The sequence below is a fragment of the Hordeum vulgare genome, chromosome 5H (genome assembly GCF_904849725.1).
Source record: "Hordeum vulgare subsp. vulgare chromosome 5H, MorexV3_pseudomolecules_assembly, whole genome shotgun sequence".
NCBI lineage: Eukaryota > Viridiplantae > Streptophyta > Magnoliopsida > Poales > Poaceae > Hordeum > Hordeum vulgare.
This window is the reverse complement of record NC_058522.1, coordinates 80,855,229-80,864,463: the sequence shown is the minus strand read 5'-3', so window position 1 is coordinate 80,864,463 and position 9,235 is coordinate 80,855,229.

Sequence of the window (9,235 nt, the reverse complement as noted above, 5' to 3'; positions counted from 1 at the left end):
GTGACCAGAGGGGCGCCGGACATCGCTCAGGTGGGGCCAACACTCATGAGGAGCACTGGCCCGGGGGTTGATTAAATTATCCTCGGGGTCCGGAAAGTCCCTATGCAATCTTATTAGGTGTTTAGGAAAATGTAGTACCAAAGTTGGGCCTTGCCAGACCAGCTTTAATCTAAAACAAATTATCAAGGGGGTCCCCATAACAACCCCGATCGTGTTAGGAGCGCTCATTTATGGAACATAACACCGGTAGCCGGAAACTAAGGGGGCAAAGGTGGAACAAAACACCAGGCTAGAAAAGGCCGAGCCTTCCACCTTTTACCAAGTATATAGGTGCATTAAATTAAATAGCATTTAATATGATGATATAACAAGGAACCCATGTTTTCACATGGAAGCAACTGCACCTGCAACTAGCAATGCTAATACAGGGTTAAGCAAGCAGTAACATAGCCAATCAGTGGTTTGCCAGGTTGAACAGGTTGAAGGTTTTCATGGCATTGTTGAGAGGCTGATATTTAACAGGCGGTAGGCAACGAGACATAATCGATAGAAACGGTAAAACTAGCATGGCAATGATAGTAATGGTATCTGGGGAATGGTCATCTTGCCTGAGATCTCGCTTGGAAGAAGAATGACTCCGAGAAGCAGTCGAACCGATGTAGTCGAACGGGTCCTCACAATCCGACATGCTTGCGGAACTCTAACGAGACGAAGCAAACCGGAAACAAGAATCAACACACGATTCACCACACAATGCACAACACAAATGATGCATGAGCAGCTGAATACATGCAAGTCACGGCATGACAAATCACACAAACAAACACTACACATTAAGTGAAGTTCAATATGCAACGAGTTGCATATTGACGAAACTCCACGTTAATTATTTAGTTCTATCCCGGTTAGATACACGACAATATCAAATGTGGTTAAACATGGCAAGAGGTGAAGCGGAAATTAAACTACCTATCTAGAAATTTTAAGTGAGGGCGGAAATGACATATAGCATCTCCGAGACGACCTCACATGTTAATTTACAATTCTGTCCAGATCTGAGTTAACACATTTAATTAGTTGTTAAACATCAAAACAAATAGGTTCTCGTGGTTCTACGCGTCATTTCAAGAAATCTACACATAAAGAACATCTCCAACGGAGCTACAGATCAAAAGATACAAGCACCGCAAGATATGATGGCATGAATGCAATATGTGTGCAACGACGGCTACGAGCACTTCAAATCATACAACCAGTAAGAGAAAATGAAACTACACGAGATTCTAAGCAAATTTCATGTAGGACACGATCAAATCGGAGCTACGGTTCACAAACTACGAGCAAAACAAGAAATCTCTACAATCTGCCAAAATCAGCCACATAACATTTACTACGCCCCACAACTACGGGCTACACAACTCCGATAAACTCGAGCAAGGCATGACAAGAACGAGGGCAAGAAGCACTACAACAAACAACTAACAACAACTAGCATGGCATCATGGATCGCTAGGGAAATAGGACACAAAATGGCATCCCACTCACTATTTCGGACTTAGTGAAAATTACACCTCATGAAAGTGCAGTTTTCGATCTGAAGCAATATTGACAGCAACAAAATCATAAACTACAGAACTCCAAATGGCATGAAAATTTACAGCATGCTAGAGAAACACAAGGGGTACAACTAACTCCATTGGACCAACCTCAAAAGAGCTACAGATCACAAGATGCAAGAAAGACAAGACAGCAACAAAATATAACAGATTCCAGACATAGAAATATTTCAGCACGTCCAAAACAGCACTATTTCTAGCAACTTGAGGGCAATCAAAACACACCTAAACATGCATTTCTACTGCAACTAAAAATACCAGGGGCTAAACAAAACATCCAAGATCAACTCTCTAGTTGACAACTCCTTCAAACGAAGCACGGAATAAATCCTACGAATTAAACAAAAAGGCAACATGGCAAAATATCTCGCGAACAAATTGCACAGAAAAATCCATGGGATTTTTCTACCCCGGAAACATATAAAATATGTGGGTTGCATCACAATATAATGCCGCACATAAATGCGAGAAAAAATAACCTATACGCGGGAAAATAAATTACCGGCAAATGCCTACACATAAAAATACAATTGACCGCTCTAAAATACATGCAAAAATGATTCCTAAAACATGGACATTTAATCTACGGTATACGGACAGTCCGGACACGCACGAGAAATTATACGGGCCAGAAACATAATAGGACAGCAAGCTGAACTAGGCGTTAGGCATGCTAAACCACTTCAAACAAATGTGCAAGTTGCAAATTCGGATTCTACACGCAAAACTACACGGTTTTCATATATTATATGCCGCGATACGAAATACGGTTTGAAAGATACACGCGTTTGAAAAATCTAATATTACCCTGAAATTAATAATCACAGAAATCCTAAAATTAACAACCGGCCGAAACAACAGTGAGCGCAACATACTATCCTACGCCCTGAGCGTTTTTTAGCGACTAGGAGGGGGAGCTACTCACCTTGTGGGCTCGGCCCATGAGGCAAGCCTGGGCGCGGGCAGTGGAGGAGGAGGCGGCCCACGTGGGAGGCTGAACAGGGGGGGCTCCTCACTGGGCAGGATCGGCCTGCGCGGAAGGCCGACCCACGCGGGCGCTGGCGGGCGTCGTTCTCCTCGCGGGCAGACGCCCAGGCGGCGCATCACTAGGAACCGGCGCCGATGCTCGGGGAGAAGGCCCCGCAGGGCAGGCCGGCGAGGCCCACGGCGGGACCAACGAGGGCGCGACGGCCGAATCCACGCGGCTGCTCGCCGGATCTGGCGTGAGGCGGGGCGCAGCTACAGGGAGGCGGGGTGGCGGCTGTCGCAGGCAAGGGCGGCACGGCTTGGCTCACCAGCAAGCTGCAGTCGACGGCGGGGCATGGGGAACCCTGGGGGCGGCGCGGCACGGGGAGCACGGGGGAGGCGCGGCACGGGGAGCACGGGAGCGGCGCGGCACGGGGAGCACGGGGGCGGCGCGACACAGGGAGCACGGGGCACGGGGAAGCCCGGGAGCACGGGAGGCAGCGGCGGCGGCGGATGGGCCTCGCCCGGGCCCGATCTGGGCTCGGCGGGCCCTGGCGGCGGCTGAGGGACCGAGGGGAGGAGAGAGAGGGTGCGGGAGGCTAGGGTTGGCACGGTTTTTGAGGCACAGAGAGAGAGGGGGCTGAAATAAATTCTTAAGCATCTATATATAGACAAACGGGGGGGCTAGGTTAGCCGGAATTTCGTTCCGGATCCAACCGTGCGGTCGGATTCGAGAGGGAGAACGGGCGGCCCGGCAACGAGATTTTAAATACCGGAAAACGTCCGACGATAGACCGAATACGGTGCCGCTACGGACGACCATTCGGGTACCAGACGAACTCCGATCGTGACGAAATTCGACAGGCGACCTAGCTATAACTAATTACGACCGCATGCCAAGTTTCACCCCGATCAGAGAAAGTTTTACGCACACTTGTAAAACAGGGTTTTGACGACGCCGCGGGCGCGTGCGAGTGCGGTCGGGCTCACAACGGACAACGACGTGAACCGGCAACTAACAACGGATACAAGTTTTGAAAACGGGCGGCAACGAAGACGTCGATGCAATGCAGATGATGCGCATGATGCGATGATGATGCAACAGAAGAAAATAGACACACGACGAAAACGGAAAGAAAAGGGGAAGCTTCTGGAACGTCGGCATCGAGTTGTCACAAGTCCGGAGAGCGAACGAGGCAACCACAAGGGCCCAATCCGCCACCACCCCCCTGGTGGCGGTTGGCAAGCTTGTGGGCACCTCGTGTGCCTCCCGGACTCCGTTTTCTTGCGGAGGACTCCTTCTGGCCCAGAAAAAATTAATATATAGTCGCCCGAAGGTTTTGATCTCCGTATCGTGCAGTTTTCCTCTGTTTTCGTTTCGAGCTTGTTCTGACGCAGATCTAGGTCAATATGTCTTCTCAAGATTCAGAGGGAGAGAGCTATGTGGCTGACTACCTTACTAACCCCAAGGTTTATGGGAACTTGGAACCATATGGCTGGACCACTAATGAGGAACAGGACGATGAGCCCAAATGGAAGGAGCAAACGAGTTCCGATGAAGAGGAGGCTCCTCTACCTCAACGTGCAAACACCCATGTGGAGTTCAAGAAGTCAAGCCCTGGTATGGTATCACCTTTATATCTTTTGCTTTTACCTTTGTTTTAGTTCTTTCGTTTTCAGTTTTCATTTCATCTCTTAGAGGAATAAGTCTTTAGTTTTTAGTTTGAGTCTTATGCTTTTGTCTCTCCCCCGATGTATTCGAGCTTACAAGATATATAATAAAGAGTGTCTTAGTTAAGGGCTTTGCTTTGTGCCATGATCAATAGTATGAAAAGAACGATAGCATGAAAGATCATGAGACGATCTTATGGAAAGTGATAACTTCACTTATGACACGTATGATGATTGAAACTTGTTGAGAATAAATCAACATAAACCTCAGTCATTGTTGCAATTAATAAGAAGTAATAAGGAAAGAGAGGTTCACATATAAATATATCATCTTAGACACTTTTTACAATTGTGAGCAATCACCAAACTATTACATGCCTAGGAGTAGATGTTGGACAAGGAAGACAACATAATGAATTGTGTTTGCTTGGTTCCAAACAATGTTATATGATTAGAGATCCCTTAGCATGTGACGATTGCTTCCACCTCTTATTAGCCAAAACTCCCGCACCAAGTAGAGATACTACTTGTGCATCCATAAACCTCCAACCAGTTTTGCCATGAGAGTCCATCATACCTACCTATGGATTGAATAAGATCCTTCAAGTAAGCTGTAATCGGTGCAAGCAATAAAAATTTCTCTCTAATATGTATGATCTATTAGTGTGTGCAAAATAAGCTTTGTACGAACCTGTGATGAGGAAGACATAAAAGCGACAGACTGCATAATAAGGTTCTTTATCATAGGAGGCAATATAAAGTGACGTTCCTCTGCACTAAGAGGACACGCATTCAAACCTCAAAAGCGCATGACAACCTCTGCTTCCCTCTACGAAGGGCCTATCTTGTACCTTTACTTTTTGCCCTTGTAAGAGTCATGGTGATCATCACCAATTCCCTTTTTGCCTTTGTCTTGGCTACCGTCACATGTTTGGGAAAGATCTATATTCATATATCAACTTGGAGTTGAGTAATTATGCTTTATTGTTGTTGACTTTACCCTTGAGGTAAATGGTTGGGAGGCAAAACTATAAGCCCCTATCTTCCTGTGTGTCCAGCTCAAACTTTGACACCATGAGTACCACATGAGTTGTAACAATTCTGGAAAACAAAAGAGATGATTGAGTATGTGGGTTTGCCTTACAAGCTCTTATTTGACTCTTTCTGATGTTGCGATAAATTGCAATTGCTTCAATGACTATGGACTATTGTTGGTTACTTCTCGGTAAGGTTTTTGCTTCATGCTTTGCTTTGTGAAGGAATTGTTACTTTCCCATAAGAATCTTTATGATATATTGTTGTTCTATGTGTGATCATGATGCCCTCATGTATGTATTATGTTTTATCGACACCTTCGTCTCTCAACATGCGAACATGTTTATGGAACATGGTTTTCGCTTGAGGACAAGCGAGGTCTAAGCTTGGGGGAGTTGATACGTCCATTTTGCATCATGCTTTCATGTTGATATTTATTTCTTTTTGGGCTATTATATTACTTGTGGTACCATATTTATGCCTTTTCTCTCTTATTTTGCAAGCATTATTCGAAGAGGGAGAATTCAGGCAGCTGGAATTCTGGACTAGAAAAGGAGCAAATCCTAGTCCACTATTCTGCACATCTCCAAATGCCCTGAAAATTTACGTGGAATTTTTCTGGAATATATTAAAAATACTGGGCGAAAGAACTACCGGAGGGGGGCCACCAGGGCTCCACATGCTTGCCCACCGCCGCCGCCCCCCTAGTGGCGCAGGGCAGGCTTGTGGGCTGCCTGAAGGCCCACTATCCCCCCTATTTTCCTATATGAAGCGTCCTGGTCTAAAAAAAATCAATCGGGAGATTTTTTATGGTTTCGCCGCCGCCACGAGACGGAACTTGAGCAGATCCAATCTAGAGCTCCGGCAGGACGATCCTGTCGGGGAAACTTCTTTCCCGAAGGGGGGGGATTGTCGCCATCGTCATCACCAACACTCCTCTCGTCGGAGGGGAGGCACCTTCATTAACATCTTCATCAGCACCATCTCCTCTCCAATCCCTAGTTCATCTCTTGTAACCAATCTTCGTCTAGCGACTCCGATTGGTACTTGTAAGGTTGCTAGTAGTGTTGATTACTCATTGTAGTTGATGCTAGTTGGATTACTTGGTGGAAGAGTTTATGTTCAGATCCTTGATGCTATTCATTACACCTCTGATCATGATTATGATTATGTTTTGTGAGTAGTTACTTTTGTTCCTGAGGACATGGGATAAGTCATGTGAATAATAGTCATGTGAATTTGATATTCGTTCAGTATTTTGATATGTTGTATGTTGTCTTTTCCTCTAGTGGTGTTATGTGAACGTCGACTATATAACACTTCACCATATTTGGGCCTAGAGGAAGGCATTGGGAAGTACTCCCTCCGTCCGGAAATACTTGTCCTAGAAAATCATGTATTTAGACTTATTTTAGTTATAGATACATTCATTTTATTCATTTCTAGGACAAGTATTTTCGGACGGAGGGAGTAGTAAGTAGATGATGGGTTGCTGGAGTGACAGAAGCTTAAACCCGAGTCTATGCGTTGCTTCATGAGGGGATGATTTGGATCCACTAGTTTAATGCTATGGTTAGAATTTGTCTTAATTCTTCTTTTGTAGTTGCGGATGTTTGCGAGAGAGGTTAATCATAAGTGGGATGCTTGTCTAAGAAAAGGCAGTACCCAAGCGCCGGTCCACCCACATATCAAATTATCAAAGTAACGAACGCGAATCATATGAACATGATGAAATTAGCATGACAGAAATTCTCGTGTGTCCTCAGGAGCGTTTTTCCTCCTATAAGACTTTGTTCAGGCTTGTCCCTTGCTACAAAAGGGATTGGGCTACTTGCTGCACTGTTGCTACTACTTGTTACTTGTTACTCTTTGCTTGCTACGTTTCACCTCGCTAAACAATCACTTGTTACCGCTACTTTCAGTGCTTGCAGTTATTACCTTGCTGAAATCCGTTTATCACAGCCTTCTGCTCCTCGTTAGGTTCGACACTCTTACTTATCGAAAGGACTACGATTGATCCCCTATACTTGTGGGTCATCAGCTGCGCCACCCAGGCTTGTGGGGCCCATAGGCACCTCCTCCACTCATTCTTGCTCTCATCTGGTTCTCCTACCTCTAGAAAAAATGTTTCGCAGCTCAAACCCGTGTTCTTGCTTCTCTTGCTGGTATTTTCTATCTCTTTGCTCAAATCACCGTTCTCCGAACTGTTTTGGGGAAATTACTCCTTGGTAAGTGACTCATAGTTGCTACGAGTTTAGTTGAGCCTTATTCACTTTTCCTTAGAATCACTAAAAATTTCAGAAATTTTTAGACATAGAAAAGGGGAAAGATGAGGAGGTTCTTAAGAGGCTCGTCAAGCCGTGACCCCAAGGATGATGGGTGTGAGAAGAAGCCCAAGTAATTGGTCCCTCGAGTCGCAGAAGTTCGAGCGTGCGAGTGGCCAACTGACGTGTTCTTACGCGCCGCTGGAATTTATGAGGACTTTTATCACTTGGTAGAGAACGCAGGCCTTACCGCCTTCGTTGAAGATAAGTGTCCGCAATACCTCCTCCTCACTAATATCTTCGTACAAAGCTTTAACTTCTATCCGAGGAAGAATCCTCCTATGGTTGAGTTTAAACTTTATGATATTCCCCAACGCATGTCACTCCAGGATTTTTGCAATGTTTGCAAATTGCCTTATGTTGGGGATATTCATGAACCTCGTCCATGGGACCTGGAAGCTTTCATCGGTACAATTGCTGTAGGAGAGGAGAGAGGAGTGTCTTGCGCTAGAGCTGCTAGCATACATTTTCCCGTGCTTCGGTACTTCTCACTACTTGTGGGAAAATGTTTGATTGGTCGTGGGAAAGTTGGGTCACTTAGTTCCCCAGATCTTGCGGTCTTGCGCGAAGCCCTTTATAACGATAAAACTTATTGCTTGGGCGCTATAGTAGCTCAACGGTTGAACCTGAACCATTCTAAGGGTGTTGTCTATGGAGGTATCTACGCTACTCGTCTTGCTAGACACTTTGAGATACCTATTAGACTGGAGCAGGAAGAAGAGATTCTTCTTCCGAGAGATATCTAGATTATGATGGCATGGTTCGCCATGACTTTCTTGATAGAGATATAAATAGAAGGCTGATTTATAACTTGGTATTTAGTCAGGGTACTCGTGAGACTATTACTTTGCCTGCTCCTTCTTTGTTCAATCTTCATGCAGGTAGGTACATTATTATGCCCTCGGACATCTACACATATTGGGGCTTAGCCCAACCACAGGTGCCCGTGCCCGAGCCACCAGTCGAGTACCAGACGCCAGTTTATCAGTGGGAGCTAGAGGAGCTCACACAGCAGTGGCATCCACAGTCCACTCCGGAGTACCCCAGAGCTGGTTATTTCCCTCCTTGGGAGTAGACCAAGTTAGGCCAAAAGCCTAAGTTTGGGGAAATACGTGTTTCTCACCGACTTCACATTCTTGCTTATGCTTTCACTTTGTTAGCCGGTGTTCACACTTTGCCACTGTATCATCCATGCTAGTTTATTTTCTTTTTCTCGTTTTCTTTTCGTGTGTCTGTCTAGTTTGAGAAAAAACAAAAAGATTTTCTTTTCTTCTTTTGCTTGTTGGGAGCTTTCCCGTGTAGATAGTTTTCTTTTTCTTTGGGTCAAGGTAGAAGATATTGGTTACAATGTTTAGTGGCTCTTGCATGCATATTTGTTTCGCTTTCATAGAGCCATATTACTTTGTCTTCTCCTTTGTGTTTACCTGCAGATTCCAGCTTTAGTCCAATGCACGAGCACTCTTATTATTGTTCACATCGTTCGGTCGTGCAAGTGAAAGGCAATAATGACGATATATGATGAAGTGACTGAGCCTGGAATAGTTGGTATGAACTCGATCTATTTTGTTTTTGTAAATATGACTAGCTCACTGTTCCTATTTCAGCTTTGCTGTGAGAGAAACA